Raw genomic sequence first — 22,145 nt, 5'->3', positions numbered from 1 at the left:
TAGTGCAAGTGGGAGACTGAAGGAAATATGCCCTAGAGGCAATAATAAAGTTGTTATTTATATTTCCTTATATCATGATAAATGTTCATTATTCATGCTATAATTGTATTAACCGGAAACTTAGTACATGTGTGAATACATAGACAAATAGAGTGTCAATAGTTTGCCTCTACTTGACTAGCTCGTTGAATCAATGATTGTTATGTTTCCTAAACATAGACATGAGTTGTCATTTGATTAACGGGATCACATCATTAGAGAATGATGTGATTGACTTGACCCATCTGTTAGCTTAGCGTGATGATAGTTTAGTTTTTTTGCCATTGCTTTCTTCATGACTTATACATGTTCATATGACTATGAGATTATGCAACTCCCGAATACCGGAGGAACACTTTGTGTGCTACCAAACATCACAACATAACTGGGTGATTCTAAAGGTGCTCTACAGGTGTCTTCGATGGTACTTGTTGAGTTGGCATAGATCGAGATTAGGATTTGTCACTCCGATTGTCGGAGAGGTATCTCTGGGCCCTCTCGGTAATGCACATCACTATAAGTCTTGCAAGCAATGCAACTAATGAGTTAGTTAAAGGAAATATGCCCTAGAGGCAATAATAAAGTTATTATTTATTTCCTTATATAATGATAAATTTTTATTATTCATGCTAGAATTGTATTAACTGGAAACATGATACATGTGTGAATACATAGACAAACAGAGTGTCACTAGTATGCCTCTACTTGACTAGCTCGTTGATCAAAGATGGTTATGTTTCCTAGCCATAGACATGAGTTTTCATTTGATTAACGGGATCACATCATTAGGAGAATGATTTGATTGACTTGACCCATTCCGTTAGCATAGCACTTGATCGTTTAGTATGTTGCTATTGCTTTCTTCATGACTTATACATGTTCCTATGACTATGAGATTATGCAACTCCCGTTTACTAGAGGAACACTTTGTGTGCTACCGAACGTCACAACTTAACTGGGTGATTATAAAGGTGCTCTACAGGTGTCTCCGAAGGTACTTGTTGAGTTGGCGTATTTCAAGATTAGGATTTGTCACTCCGATTGTCGGAGAGGTATCTCTGGGCCCACTCGGTAATGCACATCATTATAAGCCTTGCAAGCATTGTAACTAATGAGTTAGTTGCGGGATGATGTATTACGGAACGAGTAAAGAGACTTGCCGGTAACAAGATTGAACTAGGTATTGAGATACCGACGATCGAATCTCGGGCAAGTAACATACCGATGATAAAGGGAACAACGTATGTTGTTATGCGGTTTGACCGATAAGGATATTCATAGAATATGTGGGAGCCAATATGAGCATCCAGGTTCCGCTATTGGTTATTGACCGGAGACGTGTCTCGGTCATGTCTACATAGTTCTCGAACCCATAGGGTCCGCACGCTTAAAGTTCGGTGACGATCGGTATTATGAGTTTTTGTGTTTTGATGTACCGAAGGTAGTTCGGAGTCCCAGATATGATCACGGACATGACGAGGAGTCTCGAAATGGTCGAGATGTAAAGATCGATATATTGGACGACTATGTTCGGACACCGGAAAGGTTCCGGAAGGTTTCGGACATATACCGGAGTACCGGGGGGTTATTGGAACCCCCCGGGGGACTTAATGGGCCTACATGGGCCTTAGTGGAAATAGAGGGCAGCAAGGGGAGTGTGGGGCGCCCCCCCCCCCCAAGGCCCAAACCGAATTGGTTTAGGGCAAGGGGGCGTCCCCCTCTTTCCTTCTCCTCCTCTCCCTTTCCTCCCCTCTCTCCTACTCCTACTAGGAAATGGAGGGGTCCTACTCCTAGTGGGAGTAGGACTCCCTCCTTGGCGTGCCCTCCTTGGCCGGCCGCCTCTCCCCCTTGCTCCTTTATATACGGGGGCAGGGGGCACCTCTAGACACAACAATTGATCATTGATCTCTTAGCCTTGTGCGGTGCCCCCCTCCACCATAATCCACCTCGATCATATCATAGCGGTGCTTAGGCAAAGCCCTGCGTCAGTAGCATCATCATCACCTTCACCATGTCGTCGTGCTGATGAAACTCTCCTGTGAAGCTTTGCTGGATCAGAGCTCGCGGGACATCATCGAGTTGAACGTGTGCAGAACTCGGAGGTGCTGTGCGTTCGGTACTTGGATCGGTCGGATCGTGAAGACGTACGACTACATCAACCACATTGTGCTAACGCTTCCACATTCGGTCTACAAGGGTACATGGACACACTCTCCCCTCTCATTGATATGCATCACCATGATCCTGTGTGTGCGTAGGAATTTTTTTGAAATTACTACATTCCCCAACAGTGGCATCCGAGCAAGGTTATTGCGTAGATGTTATATGCACGAGTAGAACACAAGTGAGTTGTGGGTGAGGGAGTCCTAGATTAGGGGGTCCTCGGACAGCCGAACTATATACTCTGGCCGGACTGTTGGACTATGAAGATACAAGATTGAAGGCTTCGTCCCGTGTCCGGGTGGGACTCTCCTTTGCGTGGAAGGCAAGCTGGGCGATTCGGATATGTAGATCTCCTTCTCTGTAACCAACTCTGTGTAACCCTAGCCCCCTCTGGTGTCTATATAAACCGGAGGGTTTAGTCTATAGGACAACAACAATCATAATCATAGGCTAGCTTCTAGGGTTTAGCCTCTACGATCTCGTGGTAGATCAACTCTTGTAATACTCATATCATCAAGATCAATCAAGCAGGAAGTAGGGTATTACCTCCATCGAGAGGGCCTGAACCTGGGTAAACATTGTGTCCCCCGCCTCCTGTTACCATCGGCCTTAGACGCATAGTTCGGGACCCCCTACCCGAGAACCACCGGTTTTGACACCGACATTGGTGCTTTCATTGAGAGTTCCACTATGCCGTCACGTAAAGGCTTGATGGCTCCTTCGATCATCGGCAACGATGCGATCCAGGGTGAGGTTTTTCTCCCCGGATAGATCGTCGTATTCGGCGGCTTCGTACTGCGGGCCAACTCGCTTGGCCATCTAGAGCAGATCGATAGCTATGCCCCTGGCCATCAGGTCAGATTTGGAAGCTTGAACTACACTGCCGATATCCGCGGAGACTTGATCTTCGATGGATTCGAGCTCATGTCAAGCGCGCCGCACAATCACGATGAGCATGACTTAGCTCTGCCATCGGACGGTGTTCGGGAGATCACACCTGTGGTTACTCCGGCCCTCAATCCAGAGCAGATCGTGCCATCCGAGGATGGGTGGATGGACCCCGCCACGGAGGCCGCACACTCAGCAGCGATAGAGCCGAATACTGACTTCACCTCCTATGAGACCTGTGTTACCGGACCCTTGGATTCGTCCTCGGCCACAGGCTCCAAACTGCCTGCGTCCGTGCCTATCCAATCTGATTGGGCACTGATACGTCTCCAATGTATCTATAATTTTTGATTGCTCCATGCTATATTATCTACTGTTTTGTACTATATTGGGCTTTATTTTCCACTTTTATATTATTTTTGGGACTAACCTATTAACCGGAGGCCCAACCCAGAATTGTTGTTTTTGGCCTATTTTAGTGTTTGGGAGAAACAGAATATCAAATGGAGTCCAAACGGAATAAAATCTTCGGGAACATGATTTTATCACTGAGGGAGTCCTGGATAAGGGGGTGTTCGGATAGCTGGACTATACCTTCAGCCGGACTCCTGGACTATGAAGATACAAGATTGAAGACTCCGTCCCGTGTCCGGGAGGGACTTTCCTTGGCGTGGAAGGCAAGCTTGGCGATACGGATATGCAGATCTCCTACCATTGTAATCGACTCTATGTAACCCTAACCCTATCCAGTGTCTATATAAACCGGAGGGTTTTAGTCCGTAGGACGACATACACAACAACAATCATACCATCGGCTAGCTTCTAGGGTTTAGCCTCTCTGATCTTGTGGTAGATCTACTCTTGTACTACCCATATCATCAATATTAATCAAGCAGGATGTAGGGTTTTACCTCCATCAAGAGGGCCCGAACCTGGGTAAAACTTCGTGTCCCTTGCCTCATGTTACCATCCAGCCTAGACGCATAGTTCGGGACCCCCTACCCGAGATCCGCCAGTTTTGACACCAACACTCACCGAACGTGATCCAAGAGACTTGGACCCTACTCCAGGGAGTCAAAGAGGAGGTCACGAGGGTGGGGGCGCCCCCTAGGGCGCGCCCCTGCCTCGTGGGCCCCTCGGTGCTCCACCGACGTACTCCTTCCTCCTATATATACACACATACCCCCAAACGATCAGAACAGGAGCCAAAAACCTAATTCCACTGCCGCAACTTTCTGTATCCACGAGATCCCATCTTGGGGCCTGTTTTGGAGCTCCGCCGGAAGAGGGCCGTCATCACGGAGGGCTTCTACATCATCCTAGCCCCTCCGATGAAGTGTGAGTAGTTTACCTCAGACCTTCGGGTCCATAGTTAGTAGCTAGATGGCTTCTTCTCTCTCTTTGAATCTCAATACAAAGTTCTCTCCCTCTCTTGTGGAGATCTATTCGATGTAATCTTCTTTTTTGCGGTGTGTTTGTTGAGACCAATGAATTGTGGGTTTATGATCAAGTCTATCTATGAATAATATTTGAATCTTCTCTGAATTCTTTTATGTATGATTGGTTATCTTTGCAAGTCTCTTCGAATTATCCGTTTGGTTTGGCCAACTAGATTGGTAGTTCTTGCCATGGGAGAAGTGCTTAGCTTTGGGTTCGATCTTGCGGTGTCCTTATCCAGTGACAGAAGGGGCAGCAAGGCACGTATTGTATCGTTGCCACCGAGGATAACAAGATGGGGTTTATTTCATATTGCATGAATTTATCTCTCTAGATCATGTCATCTTGCTTAAGGCGTTACTCTGTTTTTAACTTAATACTCTAGATGCATGCTGGATAGCGGTCGATGAGTGGAGTAATAGTAGTAGATGCAGAATCATTTCGGTCTACTTGTCACGGACGTGATGCCTATATACATGATCATGCCTAGACATTCTCATAACTATGCCCAATTCTGTCAATTGCTCAACAGTAATTTGTTCACCCACCGTAGAATACTTATGCTCTTGAGAGAAGCCACTAGTGAAACCTATGGCCCCCGGGTCTATTCTCATCATATCAATCTCCATCACTTTAATCTTGCTTTGCTTTTTACTTTGCTTTTACTTTTTACTTTGCATCTTTGTACCAAAAATACCAAAAATATTATATCTATCAGATCTCACTCTCGTAAGTGACCGTGAAGGGATTGACAACCCCTAATCGCGTTGGTTGTGAGTAGCTATCGTTTTGTGTAGGTACGAGGGACTTGAGCGTGGCCTCCTACTGGATTGATACCTTGGTTCTCAAAAACTGAGGGAAATACTTACGCTACTCTGCTGCAGCATCCCTTCCTCTTCGGGGAAAACCAACGCAAGCTTAAGACGTAGCAAGAAGGATTTCTGGCACTATTGCTGGGGACTTTACGCAAAAAGTCAACATACCAAGTACCCATCGCAATCCCTATCTCTCGCATTACATTATTTGCCATTTGCCTTTCGTTTTCCTCTCCCCCACTTCACCCTTGCCGTTTTATTCGCCCTCTCTCTCTCTATCCTCCCTCTCTATTTGCCTATTTTTGCCCATTTGCTTTTGTTTGCTTGTGTGTTAGATTGCTTGTTTGTCGCGATGGCTCAAGCGAGATTTGGTGATCTCCACCTCAAAAGGTTAGAGGAGATCGAAACCAACGTTAGGAAGTTTATGGTTTTGCAATTTGAGCATAACAATTTCTTTAGAAATGAGCTTAAGGAACAAAAAAGTTTTATGAGTTATATGAATAAAGAGCTAGATGATATGTCCAAAGAATTTGATGGTATAAGATCCCAAATTGCTCGTCTAGAAAAGATGACTGCTGAAATTTTGGATATGCAAGCCACCTTAGTTAATAAGATGGCTGCTAAACCGGTTTCCTATGAAAATTAAGATGAAGATCTAAAAGTTATTGATGTGTCTCCTATTAAATCTTTATTTTGCAATATGAATCTTGATGAAACAGAATATGATCTTCCTTTACCTAGAAGGTGTTCTAAAAATTCGGAGTATTTAGATCTTAATGATGAAATTGATGAAAGTGGGATTGAAAGAAATAAAAATCTAGATGTTGCTAAACCCACTATATTGGATTTCAAGGAATTTAATTATGAAAGTTACTCTTTAATTGATTGTATTTCCTTGTTGCAATCCGTGCTAAATTCTCCACCTGCTTATAGTCAAAATAAAGCCTTCACCGAACATATTGTTGATGCCTTGATGCAATCTTATGAAGAAAAACTTGAGTTGAAAGTTTCTATACCTAGAAAACTCTATGATGAGTGGGAACCAACTATTAAAATTAAAATTAAAGATCATGAGTTTTATTCTTTGTGTAATTTGGGTGCTAGTGTCTCTACTATTCCCAAGACTTTGTGTGATTTGCTAGATTTCCGTAATTTTGATGATTGCTCTCTAAACTTGCATCTTGCGGATTCCACTATTAAGAAACCTATGGGAAGGATTAATGATGTTCTTATTGTTGCAAATAGGAATTATGTGCCCGTAGATTTCATTGTTCTTGATATAGATTGCAATCCTTCTTGCCCTATTATTCTTGGTAGACCTTTCCTTAGAACGGTTGGTGCGATTATTGATATGAAGGAAGGGAATATTAGATTTCAATTTCCATTAAAAAGGGCATGGAACACTTTCCTAGAAAGAAAATAAATTTTCCATATGAAACTATCATGAGAGCCACTTATGGATTACCTACCAAAGATGACAATACCTATATCTATCCTCGCTTTTATGCCTAGCTAGGGGCATTAAACGATAGCGCTTGTTGGGAGGCAACCCAATTTTATTTTTATTCCTTGCTTTTTGCTCATGTTTAGTAATAAATAAATTATTTAGCCTCTGTTTTGGTTGTGTTCTTTGTGTTTAATTAGTGTTTGTGCCAAGTAGAACCGTTGGGAAGACTTGGGGAAAGTCTTGTTGAACTTGCTGTAAAAAACAGAAACTTTGGCGCTCACAAGAACTGCTGTAATTTTTATTTGAAGAGTTCTATTTAGTTAATTCTTTTTGCAGATGATTAATACATAAACTCCTCACGTCTAGCAATTTATTTTATAATTTTTGGGGTTCCAGATCTTGCGCTAGCTACAGATTACTACAGACTGTTCTGTTTTTGACAGATTCTGTTTTTCGTGTGTTGTTTGCTTATTTTGATGAATCTATGGCTAGTGAAATAGTTTATAATCCATAGAGAAGTTGGAATACAGTAGGTTTAACACCAATATAAATAAAGAATTAGTTAATTACAGTACCTTGAAGTGGTCTTTTTTTTCTTTCGCTAACGGAGCTCATGAGTTTTCTATTTTGAGTTTTGTGTTGTGAAGTTTTCAAGTTTTAGGTGAATTCTTTTGATGGATCATGGAACAAGGAGTGGCAAGAGCCTAAGCTTGGGGGTGCCCATGGCACCCCAAGATAATCCAAGGACACTAAAAAGTCAAAGCTTGGGGATGCCCCGGAAGGCATCCCCTCTTTCGTCCACTTCTATCGGTAATTTACTTGGAGCTATATTTTTATACACCAACATGATATGTGTTTTGCTTGGAGCATCTTGTATTATTTGTGTCTTTGTGTCTTAGTATGCCACAATCATCCTTGCTGTACACACCTTTTGAGAGAGCCATACATGAATTAAAATTTGATAGAATACTCTATGTGCTTCACTTATATCTTTTGAGCTAAGTAGTTTTGCTCTATGTGCTTCACTTATATCTTTTGAGCTAGATAATTTTGCTCTATGTGCTTCACTTATATCTTTTGAGCGTTATAATTTTTCTCAATGTGCTTCACTTAGATCTTTTAGAGCACGGTGGTGGATTTGTTTTAAAGAAACTATTGATCTCTCATGCTTCACTTAAATTATTTTGAGAGTCTCTTAATAGCATGGTAATTTGCCTAATAATAATATGCTTGGTATTCAAGATTTGTGAAACTTTCTTTTGAGTGTGTTGAATACTAAGAAAAGATTGAAGCATGATAATTGTTTTGAGATATGGAGGTGATAATATTAAAGTCATGCTAGTTGAGTAGTTGTGAATTTAAAGAATACTTGTGTTAAAGTTTGTGATTCCCGTAGCATGCACGTATGGTGAACCGTTATGTGATGAAGTCGAAGCATGATTTATTTATTGATTGTCTTCCTTATGAGTGGTGGTCGGGGACGAGCGATGGTCTTTTCCTACCAATCTATCCCCCTAGGAGCATGCGCGTAATACTTTGCTTTGATAACTTCTAGATTTTTGCAATAAGTATATGAGTTCTTTATGACTAATGTTGAGTCCATGGATTATACGCACTCTCACCCTTCCACCTTTGCTAGCCTCTCTAATACCGCGCACTTTTCGCTGGTATCATACACCTACCATATACCTTCCTCAAAACAGCCACCATACCTACCTATTATGGCATTTCCATAGCCATTCTGAGATATATTGCCATGCAACTTTCCACCATCTAGTTCATCATGACACATTCATCATTGTCATATTGCTTAGCATGATCATGTAGTTGACGTAGTATTTGTGGCAAAGCCACCGTTCATAATTTTTTCATACTTGTCACTCTTGATTCATTGCATATCCCGGTACATCGCCGGAGGCATCCATATAGAGTCATACTTTGTTTTAGAATCAAGTTGTAATCATTGAGTTGTAAATAAATAAAAGTGTGATGATCATCATTAAATAGAGCATTGTCCCAAAAAAAGAGAAAGGCCAAAGAAAAAAAAGCCCAAAAAAAGGGGGCAATGCTACTATCCTTTTTCCACACTTGTGCTTCAAAGTAGCACCATGATATAGCGAGTCTCATATATTGTGCTTCAAAGTAGCACCATGTTCTTCATATAGAGAGTCTCATATGTTGTCACTTTCATATACTAGTGGGAATTTTACATTATAGAACTTGGCTTGTATATTCCAATGATGGGCCTCCTCAAGTGCCCTAGGTCTTCGTGAGCAAGCAAGTTGGATGCACACCCACTAGTTTCCTTTGTTGAGCTTTCATACATTTATAGCTCTAGTGCATCTGTTGCATGGCAATCCCTACTCACTCACATTGATATCTATTGATGGGCATCTCCATAGCCCGTTGATACGCCTAGTTGATGTGAGACTATCTTCCCCTCCTTTTTGTCTTCTCCACAACCACCATTCTATTCCACCTATAGTGCTATATCCATGGCTCACGCTCATGTATTGCGTGAAGATTGAAATAGTTTTGAAAAAGTTAGAGTATGAAACAATTGCTTGGCTTATCATCGGGGTTGTGCATGATTTAAATACTTTGTGTGGTGAAGATGGAGCATAGCCAGACTATATGATTTTGTAGGGATAACTTTCTTTGGCTGTGTTATTTTGAGAAGACATAATTGCTTTGTTAGTACGCTTGAAGTATTGTTATTTTTATGTCAATATAAACTTTTGTCTTGAATCTTTCTAATCTGAATATTCATACCACAATTAAGAAGATTTGCATTGAAATTATGCCAAGTAGCACTCCGCATCAAAAAATATCTTTTTATCATTTACCTACTCGAGGACGAGCAGGAATTAAGCTTGGGGATGCCTGATACGTCTCCAACGTATCTATAATTTTTGATTGCTCCATGCTATATTATCTACTGTTTTGGACTATATTGGGCTTTATTTTCCACTTTTATATTATTTTTGGGACTAACCTATTAACCGGAGGCCCAACCCAGAATTGTTGTTTTTTGCCTATTTCAGTGTTTCGGAGAAATAGAATATCAAACGGAGTCCAAACGTAATAAAATCTTCGGGAACGTGATTTTCTCACCGAACGTGATCCAGGAGACTTGGACCCTACTCCAGGGAGTCAAAGAGGAGGTCACGAGGGTGGGGGGCGCCCCCCCCCCCCTAGGGCGCGCCCCCCTGCCTCGTGGGCCCCTCGGTGCTCCACCGACGTACTCCTTCCTCCTATATATACACACGTACCCCCAAACGATCAGAACAGGAGCCAAAAACCTAATTCCACCGCTGCAACTTTCTGTATCCACGAGATCCCATCTTGGGGCCTATTCCGGAGATCCGCCGGAAGAGGGCGGTCATCACGGAGGGCTTCTACATCATCCTAGCCCCTCCGATGAAGTGTGAGTAGTTTACCTCAGACCTTCGGGTCCATAGTTAGTAGCTAGATGGCTTCTTCTCTCTCTTTGAATCTCAATACAAAGTTCTCCCCCTCTCTTGTGGAGATCTATTCGATGTAATCTTCTTTTTTGCGGTGTGTTTGTTGAGACCGATGAATTGTGGGTTTATGATCAAGTCTATCTATGAATAATATTTGAATCTTCTCTGAATTCTTTTATGTATGATTGGTTATCTTTGCAAGTCTCTTCGAATTATCCGTTTGGTTTGGCAAACTAGATTGGTAGTTCTTGCCATGGGAGAAGTGCTTAGCTTTGGGTTCGATCTTGCGGTGTCCTTACCCAGTGACAGAAGGGGCAGCAAGGCACGTATTGTATCGTTGCCATCGAGGATAACAAGATGGGGTTTATTTCATATTGCATGAATTTATCTCTCTACATCATGTCATCTTGCTTAAGGCGTTACTCTATTTTTAACTTAATACTCTAGATGCATGCTGGATAGCGGTCGATGAGTGGAGTAATAGTAGTAGATGCAGAATCGTTTCGGTCTACTTTTCACGGACGTGATGCCTATATACATGATCATGCCTAGATATTCTCATAACTAGGCTCAATTCTGTCAATTGCTAAACAGTAATTTGTTCACCCACCATAGAATACTTATGCTCTTGAGAGAAGCCACTAGTGAAACCTATGGCCCCCGGGTCTATTCTCATCATATCAATCTCCATCACTTTAATCTTGCTTTTCTTTTACTTTTTACTTTGCATCTTTATACCAAAAATATTATACCTATCAGATCTCACTCTCGTAAGTGACCGTGAAGGGATTGACAACCCCTAATCGCGTTGGTTGCGAGTAGCTATCATTTTGTGCAGGTACGAGGGACTTGAGCGTGGCCTCCTACTGGATTGATACCTTGGTTCTCAAAAACTGAGGGAAATACTTACGCTACTCTGTTGCATCATCCCTTCCTCTTTGGGGAAAACCAACGCAAGCTCAAGACATAGCAGGCACCGATCATGGAGTTTACCTTCGCGGATATTTTTCAGCACTTGCCCTTGGGCGATGTGCTAGATTTATTGAAGTCTCTCTCCTTGTCAGGAGATCCTCGGTCGAACTATGTCCGGCTCGAGTGGGAAGCGGACGACAAAGGAATTCGTTCCCCACCCACCACCCACTTAATAGCTACTGTCGACGACTTAACCGACATGCTTAATTTCGACTCTGAAGACATCGACGGTATGGACGACGATGCAGGAGAGAAACAGGAACCACCGCCCACAAGGCGCTGGACAGCCACTTCATCACACGATATATACATGGTGGATACACCCAAAGAAAACAACGACGAGGAACGGGAGGATGCAGCGAAGGATAGTCCCCTCGAGAAGCAACCAAAGCGATGACGTAGGCGCCGCTCCAAATCCTGCCTCAGCAAAAACAGCGATAATAGCACAAGAAAGAATAATACCCCGGTCGACTCCAAAGGAAACGACGACCACATTGACCCAGCGATGGAGCAGGATGAGCCAGCGGACAGCAAACATAGTACAGAGCCGCTGTCCGATCATGGCGACGCCGAGGGTAAAGCTCATCAACCTGTCTCCGGAGAGGAGAACAGTCCGAACAACGATGCACATATCATCCCAGAAAGGCACTTGGAATAAGAGAACCTCCATAGAAGGCTTATCGCCACCACGAGGAGCCTGAATAAGCAGAAGCAAAGGCTTAAGGCCGCGCAGAATACGCTCAACAGCAGATGGAACAAAGTTCTTGACACTGAAGAAAAGTACGGCGACAGTCGCCACACAAAGAGCTATCCAAAGCGCAAGCTGCTGCCTGAATTCGACGACGAGGCTTTAGAGCCCATTCAGCCGAAAAATAAAACGGTCGATCAGCCGGATCGACCACCCCGTGGCCGCGACAGGGCGGCTAACAACGTTGCACACAAGTCAACACACGATTTATGTGAAGACCTACACAAAAAAGTCGGTACGGCCAGGTCCATCTACGGATCTAAGAAGCGCGCTCCGGCACAGAATCATGGCCGCCCAAAAGACTATACTGGCGGAATAACAGCTCAGAATCAAAACCAAACGCTACAACCGTCCGAATAATGCCATGACACATCCAAATACAGGGGTGCCGCGCACCCCCTGTGCTTCACCGATAAGGTGCTGGACCATGAATTTCCAGAGGGATTCAAACCCGTGAACATAGAGGCATACGACGGAACGACAGACCCTGGGGTCTCGATTGAGGACTTCATCCTTCACATCCACATGGCTCGCGGAGATGATCTCCACGCCATCAAATACCTGCCCCTCAAGCTGAAAGGACCAGCTCGGCACTGGCTGACAAGCCTCCCCGAAAACTCAATTGGAAGCTGGGAAGAGCTTGAGGATGCTTTTACGGCCAATTTTCAAGGGTCCTATGTCCGACCTCCAGACGCAGACGATTTAAGTCACATAATTCAACAGCCCGAAGAGTCAGCCCGAAAGCTTTGGAACAGATTTCTCATGAAGAATAATCAAATCGTCGACTGCCCGGATGCCAAAGCCTTAGCAGCTTTCAAGCACAGTGTCCGGGACGAATGGCTCGCCAGACACCTCGGCCAGGAAAAACCAAGGACAATGATAGCCCTAACAAGCCTTATGACCCGCTTTTGCGCAGGCGAAGACAGTTGGCTGGCCCATAGCGGCACAAGCAACCCAGGCACATCCGAAGTCAAGGATGGCAACGGGAAACTGTGACGCAATAAAAGCAAGCGTCGAAACAACGAAGACAGCCCAGACAACACAGCGGTAAACGCCGGATTCAGGGGCTCTCGACCCAGTCAACGGAAAAAGCCATTTAAAGGCAGCAGAGATGGACCGTCCAGCCTAAACAAGATTCTAGACAGATTATGTCAGATTCATGGCACCTCCGACAAACCTGCAAATCACACCAACAGAGAATGCTGGGTCTTCAAGCAGGCCGGCAAACTAAATGTCGAACACAAGGGGAGGGAGACACCAAGCGAAGATGAGGATGAGCCTCGCCAGCCGAACACTGGGGGACAGAAAAAATTCCCACCAGAGGTCAAAATAGTGAACAAGATTTACGCAAGTCACATACCGAAGAGGAGGTGCCAGCGCGCACCCCGAGACGTATACGCCATGGAGCCCGTCACCCCCAAGTTCAACCCTTGGTCGGCCTGCCCGATCACTTTTGATTGCAGGGATCACCCGACTAGTATCTGGCACGGAGGATCGGCTGCCTTGGTGCTAGACCCAATAATTGATGGATACCATCTCACCCGAGTCCTTATGGACGGCGGCAGTAGTCTTAATCTGATATATCAGGACACCATCCGCAAAATGGGGATAGACCCGACAAGAATCAGCCAAAGCAATACTACCTTTAAAGGAGCAATACCAGGCCCAGAGGCCCGTTGCACGGGCTCTCTAGTACTAGAGGTTGTATTTGGTTCTCCCAACAACTTCCGAAGCAAAGAATTAACCTTCGACATTGCTCCATTCCGAAGCGGCCATCACGCACTACTCGGAAGAATGGCCTTTGCTCGTTTTAATGCAGTACCGCATTACGCTTATCTTAAGCTTAAGATGCCCGGTCCACGTGGCATCATCATAGTTAGCAGAAACACAGAGCGTTCCTCATGTAGGAAGGAATATGTGGCGACTCTAGCAACCAATCACTAAACGGCCTCTCCAACCAGAAGAAATGATCGGTCGTCAAGACCGCGGACACGGTTAGACGAGTCCGGCGCACCACTAGCTGTAACAGCTCAGATAAACCTGAGATTGGGTCGATAGATATACCCCCCATAGGTGGTTCTAGGGGCTTCCAGCATGTAAAAAGGGCTACAGTTCAGCTTGACCCTATTTAAAATTGCATTTTAATGGTTCATTAAGAATAACCAATTTTTCGCACGAAGACTTTCACCTGGGTTTTTCTCTTTTAGAGATGATCATCGTGCTACACCCTTCCAGAATACGGCACAACGGAGATACAGGCACAGACGTGCAGCAGGGCCCCACTCAAAGGCTTCTTTTTAGATTAAGACCCTGTGTAAACCTTTTTTACTGTCTCTTGTTGCTTCACTCCCTCTGGATAATCAACACAACCGAAAGGGATGCTGGCGTTATTGACATTTCGTCACGTCAGACTAATGCAAGTACCTAGAAATTCAGGGCCCATAATCGAGGGCGTTACTCAGCCCAGTATATGTTGTAAAGTCCGAATACCTTAGGGAGTGTTCAGTGTCGCGAGTTTGGCCTTATATGAATCAGCTTCGAATCATGTCTTTGGTCAATAGTTGGGTTTGCCCGGCTCCCGTCTTTTGCTACCTTATGTTCCGCTCTATCGGCTAAGGTGGCACCGGGAGAACTACTGCAATTGTGCCCTGGTTCATCTAGATGAGCACCTCGGTAGAGAAAGCCGAAAACTGACTGTCAGGATAAAGCGCGAGACTGGTCAACCACTCGATGACTTAGCGGAATCTTCGCGATTCCTCCGCATTAACGAAGGACCAGTTTCCCGGTCATGTATGTACGCGCACCGTGTTCGGAGGAGCGCGGAAGTACCAGGGGCTATATAGTAGCCCCACCATCAAACTCCTATGGCTAAGTGAAAGTGTTAAAGCTATATAGTCCGATTGCCTTGTTCGCCGCGTTGTCACCTCCTTAATGGACCAAGACGTTGGGTCAAGTGTGAATACGCGCTTTTCCGAACACCCCCGCATTATGTGCGTGGGGGCTGAAGCCAACGACTGCAAACTTTCAGGTTATATACATACATAAATGGCCGCATAGGAGGCATCATAATACTTCCAGGCAAAAGTATAAACACAGCCTTTATAATCCAAATAGCATTATTTTTACAATTGGGATACATGTCACTCAAACATGATACTCTTCGAGCACTGAGCCTCTATTAAACGAGCGCCTTCTAGGACTTCTTCAAAATACTGCTCAGCCGGGACCTGGCCTACGGCCGGATCCCGGGTTGCAATAGCGGTGGCCTCCATCTCTGCCTAGTATGTCTTAACACGGGCAAGGGCCATCCGCGCACCCTCTATGCATGCCGACCTATTTACAGCGTCGATATGCGGCACAGCACCAAGGAATCGTTGCACTAAACCAAAATAACTATTCGGCCTTGGTCCCTTCGGCCAAAGATGATCCACGACAGACCTCATGGCAAGTCCGGACAACCTATGGAGCTCGGCCCACTCGGCCATTTGTTCATTTAACAGCAGCGGACGCGTTAGAGCACTGAACTGCGACCAGAACAATCTTTCCACTTCATGATCTTTCTGATCTTTGAAAAACTCAGTCCATAATTGATCCAGAGGGGCATACTTCGGATCTCCGATCTTCGTCCGCAACAAAAAGGGCTTCCCAGCCATGATATCTCCATCTTGACGGAGCTCCTCCTTCACCGCTCTGATTTCAGAGCGGGTTTCCTTGGCTGCTTCCACGGCTTTCTTCAGGTCGGCCGCTTTCGCTTGGCTTTCCTTTTCAAGAAGCTCATATCGGTCGGCGGCATCTTTCAGCTCAACGGCCATCTTGGCTATTTTATCTTCGCTCTGGCGATGAGCAGCCTGTTCGGCCGCATCACTTCTCCTGGCTTGTTCCTTGGCTCGGGCAAGTTCCGCCCGAGGGTCTCCACGGCGGCAGCTCCATCTGCAGTCACAGCATATTATAGATACTAGCATCATGCTCCACTTAATATTTGTTGACCACCCGAAAATACATACCATGTGCCTCGTCAAGCCGCTTGTTCACAAGCGCAATGTCGGCATCTGCCGCGTCAAGTTGTCGCCTCAGTCCGGCCAGCCACCGGACCCTCAGCCGCCTGCACATGAAAGCAGCGCGATCATTACCTGGGACTATGATCCTCTGTTTGCCGCCTCTGGACAGCAACCAGAGTCTCAGGGGCTACTATCTGTATAGAGCACACCTAGCATGTGCGGTACCGTCAAAAAAATTATGTATTACTTTGCATACCTCAAAGCCTCTTAGCAGGTTCGTAAAAGCCTCATGCAACCCACTTTTGGCGGATGAAATCCTCTCAACCACCGTACCCATGAAAGTACAATGCGCCTCTGAGATAGCCGCTTGCTCCAAAAGACCTATCAGTGTGTCCGGTTGTGCACCGGACAATCCCAGACTCTTTCTGTTGCTCTCCTTAGGAACCGAATACTCCGGACTTCGGTTGGCCGAAGGGTTACCTTCTGGCCTTGGCAGATCAGGAGAAATCCTCCGTGATGACACCTCAGGGTCGGCCGCCCCAGGAGGCGGGGATAGAGGGGGAGGCGTTTCGCTCTCCATCATCTCTGGAAGAAGATCCCCTGAAGATGAACTCTGTCGAGAAGGGCTACGAGCCGGACTGCAATATGTGTCCCGGTTATTGTCCTCGGAAATAAAGCAGGATATATTTACCAAAAGTACTCTTGTTCACTTACAGCTCGGTGGAGGGTTGGCCCCCGTGCGGGCACTATGCGGTAAGGACGCCCTCCGGGGGCAGGGCCCCCTGGAGAAGGTTTCTTCCCTCGTTTGGAAACCTTCGTTTCCAAGTCTTCATAGGCGGTCCTCTTCCTTCCTTGGGGAGAGTGGATTCTAGATTCTTCTCCCCGATTATCCTCCTTCGCGGAGACACTAATTCCCCCGGTTTGGATGAGTAATGCGTGAAGCCCGCTTTCGGCTTCTTTATTCCTCCCTTTATCTTCCCCTGATGGCACTTGATAAGGTGCGTGCTCAAGCATCCTGGCTAGTACAGGATCCGGTGAGCCTTCGGGGAGGGGGGTCAAACACCTGATCATCTCCGCCTTTCTTATCCAGTCCTCGCCGAGAGCGATTTTTTCAGAATGATGTTGTGACAAATAAAAAGATAGCATGTTCGGCCGAAGAATTACTTACGTGGGTGTCTAGACGGTTGCAGTTGAGACCCGCATCCTCGGTGGTGTTCGGACAATTTATTCGTGATCCGAAGAACAATTCATACATCTCTTCGAGCGTCGATACGTCTCCAACGTATCTACTTTTCCAAACACTTTTGCCCTTGTTTTGGACTCTAACTTGCATGATTTGAATGGAACTAACCCGGACTGACTCTGTTTTCAGTAGAATTACCATGGTGTTATTTATGTGCAGGAGCAAACGTTCTCGGAATGACCTGAAACTTCACGGAGACAATTTTTAGAAAATAAGAAAAATACCTGACAAAGATGAAGGCCAGGGGGCCCACCGTCTTGCCACGAGGGTGGGGGAGCACCCCCTACCTCATGGGCCCCTATTGCCTCTCCGACTCCAACTCCACCTCCATATATTGAGTTTCGATGAGAAAAAAATCAGAGAGAAGAAATCATCGCGTTTTACGATACGGAGCCGCCGCCAAGCCCTAAAACCTCTCGGGAGGGCTGATCTGGAGTCCGTTCGGGGCTCCGGAGAGGAGAATCTGTCGCCATCGTCATCATCAACCATCCTCCATCACCAATTTCATGATGCTCACCACCGTGCGTGAGTAATTCCATCATAGGCTTGCTGGATGGTGATGGGTTGGATGGGATCTAGCATGTAATCGAGTTAGTTTTGTTAGGGTTTGATCCCTAGTGTCCACTATGTTCTGAGATTGATGTTGCTATGAATTTTCTATGCTTAATGCTTGTCACTAGGGCCCGAGTGCCATGATTTCAGATCTGAACCTATTATGTTTTCATCAATATATGAGTGTTCTTGATCCTATCTTGCAAGTCTATAGTCACCTATTATGTGTTATGATCCGTTAACCCCGAAGTGACAATAATCGGGATACTTATCAGTGATGACCGTAGTTTGAGGAGTTCATGTATTCACTATGTGTTAATGCTTTGTTCCGGTTCTCTATTCAAAGGAGGCCTTAATATCCCTTAGTTTCCGTAAGGACCCCGCTACCACGGGAGGGTGGGACAAAAGATGTCATGCAAGTTCTTTTCCATAAGCACGTATGACTATATATGGAATACATGCCTACATTATATCAACGAACTGGAGCTAGTTCTGTGTCACCCTAGGTTATGACTGTTACATGATGAACCGCATCCGGCATAATTCTCCATCACCGATCCATTGCCTACGAGCTTTCCATATATTGTTCTCCGCTTATTTACTTTTCTGTTGCTATTGCTAGCATCACTACAAAATACCAAAAACATTGCTTTTACTACTGTTACCTTTTGCTACCATTATCACCACTATCATATTACTTTTCTACTAAACACTTTGCTGCAGATATTAAGTTTCCAGGTGTGGTTGAATTGACAACTCAGCTGCTAATACTTGAGAATATTCTTTGGCTCCCCTTGTGTCGAATCAATAAATTTGGGTTGAATACTCTACCCTAGAAAACGGTTGCGATCCCCTATACTTGTGGGTTATCAAGACCTTTTTCTGGCGCCGTTGCCAGGGAGCATAGCTCTATTCTTTGAGTCACTTGGGATATATATTTGCTTATCATTATGAAGAACTTGAGAGATCCAAAAACCAAGATATGTCCCACAACTACGAGGGGAGGTAAGGAACTGTCATCTAGATCTGCACTTGATTCACCTTCTGTTATGAGTAAGTTTGTGACACCTACACCTGCTTCTGCTATTCGTTTTGATATGTTGCATGTTATTGATGATGCCACTTCTGCTATGCATGATACTTATGATGAAACTACCTCTATGCATGATACTACTGCGCCACTTAGTGCTTTTCTTGATGAACAACTTGCTAGGGCTAGAGAAATTGAAAATATTGACTCTGATGATACTGATGAAAGTGATGATGAAGAACCACTTGCTATTCCTAAGGGTTATGTATTTGATCAAGATGCTTCTTTAGCCATTTTAGCTTGCAAAAATAGAACTGGACTTAAAAAATTATTAGCTAAATGGAGTAAGCAATCCCTAAATGATAGAATGAAACCTGACCCTGCTTTGGCTACTTCACCTATCTTTGTTACTGATAAGGATTATGAATTCTCTGTTGATCCTGATATAATTACTTTGGTTGAATCTGATCCTTTTCATGGTTATGAATCTGAAACTGTTGTTGCACATCTTACTAAATTGAATGATATAGCTACCCTGTTTACTAAAGATGAGAGAACTCGCTACTTTTACATCCTCAAAATATTTCCGTTCTCATTAAAGGGTGATGCTAAGATATGGTTTAATTCTCTTGATCCTGGTTGTGTGCGTAGTCCCCAGGATATGATTTATTATTTCTCTGCTAAATATTTCCCTGCTCATAAGAAACAAGCTGCTTTAAGGGATATATACAATTTTGTGCAAATTGAAGAAGAGAGTCTCCCACAAGCTTGGGGAGGCTTCTCCAATTACTTAATACTTTGCCTGATCATCCTCTTAAGAAAAATGAAATACTTGATATCTTTTATAATGGACTAACCGATGCCTCCAGAGATTACCTGGATAGTTGTGCTGGTTCTATTTTCAGGGAAAGAACACAGGATGAAGCTGAAATTCTATTGAATAATATGTTGACAAATGAAAATAATTGGACACCTCCGGAGCCAATTCCTGAGCCTATTCCTAAACCAACTCCGAAGAAGAGGGGTATTCTATTTCTCAGTCCTAAAGATATGCAAGAGGCAAAGAAATCTATGAAAGAAAAGGGTATTAAAGCTGAAGATGTTAAGAATTTACCTCCTATTGAAGAAATACATGGTCTTAATTTACCGCCTGTTGAAGAAACATATAATCTTAATCCTTTACCTATTGAAGAAACTCATGGTCTTGATAACCCGACATAGGTAGTAAAGGTAAATTCTCTCTATAGATATGATAAAGTTGTAATCCCATTTACTAAAATTGCTAGCCCATGCTTAGATGAGTTTGATAAATTTATGGCTAAGCAAGAAGACTTTAATGCTTATTTTGGTAGACAATTAAAATACAATTCAAATATGCTTGGACACTTGGGTGATTATATGGCTAATGTCAAAGGTCAACTTAAACTTATTAGTAAACATGCTTCTATGGTTACCACTCAAGTAGAACAAGTACTTAAAGCTCAAAATGATTTGCTCAATGAATTGAATAGTAAAGATAATGATTATGCTGTTAGAGTGGCTACTAGAACTGGAAGAATGACTCAGGAATCCTTGTATCCTGAAGGCCATCCTAAAATAATTGAGCAAGATTCTCAGAGAAATAATATAGATGCACCTAGCTCTTCTAAAAAGAAGAAAAAGAAAAATGATAGGACTTTGCATGCTTCTAGTGATCCTATTGTTGAAACACCTGAGAAAAATCCAAATGATATTTCTATTTCTGATGCTGAAACTCAATCTGGAAATGAACCTGAAACTAGCAATAAAGTTAATGATAATGTTCATGGTGATGCTCAACCTAGCAATGATAATGATGTAGAAATTGAACCTGCTGTTGATCTTGATAACCCACAATCAAAGAATCAACGTTATGATAAGAAAGACTTTGCTGCTAGGAAACATGGTAAAGAAAGAGAACCATGGGTTCAGAAACCCATGCCTTTTCCTCCCAAACCATCCAACAAAAAGGATGATGAGGATTTTGAGCGCTTTGCTGAAATGATTAGACCTATCTTTTTGCGTATGCGATTAACTAATATGCTCAAAACCAATCCTTATGCTAAGTATATGAAAGATATTATTACAAATAAAAGAAAGATACCGGAAGCTGAAATTTCCACCATGCTTGCTAATTATACTTTTAAGGGTGGAATACCAAAGAAACTTGGAGATCCAGGAGTACCCACTATACCATGTTCCATTAAAAGAAACTATGTTAAAACTGGTTTATGTGATCTTGGAGCCGGTGTTAGTGTTATGCCTCTCTCTTTATATCATAGACTTGATTTGAATAAGTTGACACCTATTGAAATATCTTTGCAAATGGCTGATAAATCAACTGCTATACCTGTCGGTATTTGTGAGAATGTGCCTGTTGTAGTTGCAAACGTTACTATTTTAACGGACTTTGTTATTCTTGATATTCCCGAGGACGATAGTATGTCTATTATTCTTGGAAGACCCTTTTTGAATACTGCAGGGGCTGTTATTGATTGCACTAAAGGCAATGTCACTTTTCATGTTAATGGTAATGAGCATACGGTACACTTTCCGAGGAAACAACCTCAAGTTCATAGTATCAACTCTATTGGAAAAATTCCATCGATTATACTTGGAGGTTTTGAATTTCCTCTTCCTACTATCAAGAAGAAATATGATATTCTTATTATTGGGGATGTGCATATCCCTGTTGAGGTAACATAGTGTTATTCAAAATTTCTCCGGTTCCATGATTATTCGGAATGAGTTCGTTAACAAGACTTGATCAACCTTGTTAGTGGATTCCTTTTGATGATCATGAGATGGATGAAACTAGAAAGCACAACCTTCTGTACCCCACTTTTACTTTCTGTTATTTATATTAAATAAAATAAAAATAAATATTTTCTGTCTGTTATCTGATTATCCGTGCAATATAAAAATACCTCGAAAATAAAATTTCTCCAAATGCCGTGAAAATTAAATATGATTTTTTCTAGAATATTTGAGGATTTATGGAACAAAGAACACACCAGGGAGGCCAGCCACCTTGCCACGAGGGTGGAGGGCGCGCCTACCCCTCTAGGGCGCCCCCTGCCTCATGGGCCCACGGTGGCCCTCCTCCACTTATTCCTGCACCCATACCCTCCTTCTTCCTCCCCCAAACACGAAAAACCAGCTCAAACCCGAGTCCAAGCTCGTTTTGCTGCCATTTTCGATCTCCTTGCTCAAAGCACCTCTCACAAAACTGCTTGGGGAGATTGTCCTTGGTATGTGACTCCTCCATTGGTCCAATTAGTTTTTGTTCTAGTGCTTTATTCATTGCAAATTTTTGCTGCTTAGGTGACCC

Source organism: Triticum urartu, chromosome 6A (genome assembly GCF_056163025.1).
Source record: "Triticum urartu cultivar PI428250 chromosome 6A, HENAU_Tu73, whole genome shotgun sequence".
NCBI lineage: Eukaryota > Viridiplantae > Streptophyta > Magnoliopsida > Poales > Poaceae > Triticum > Triticum urartu.
Note: the sequence above shows the minus strand (reverse complement) of the source record.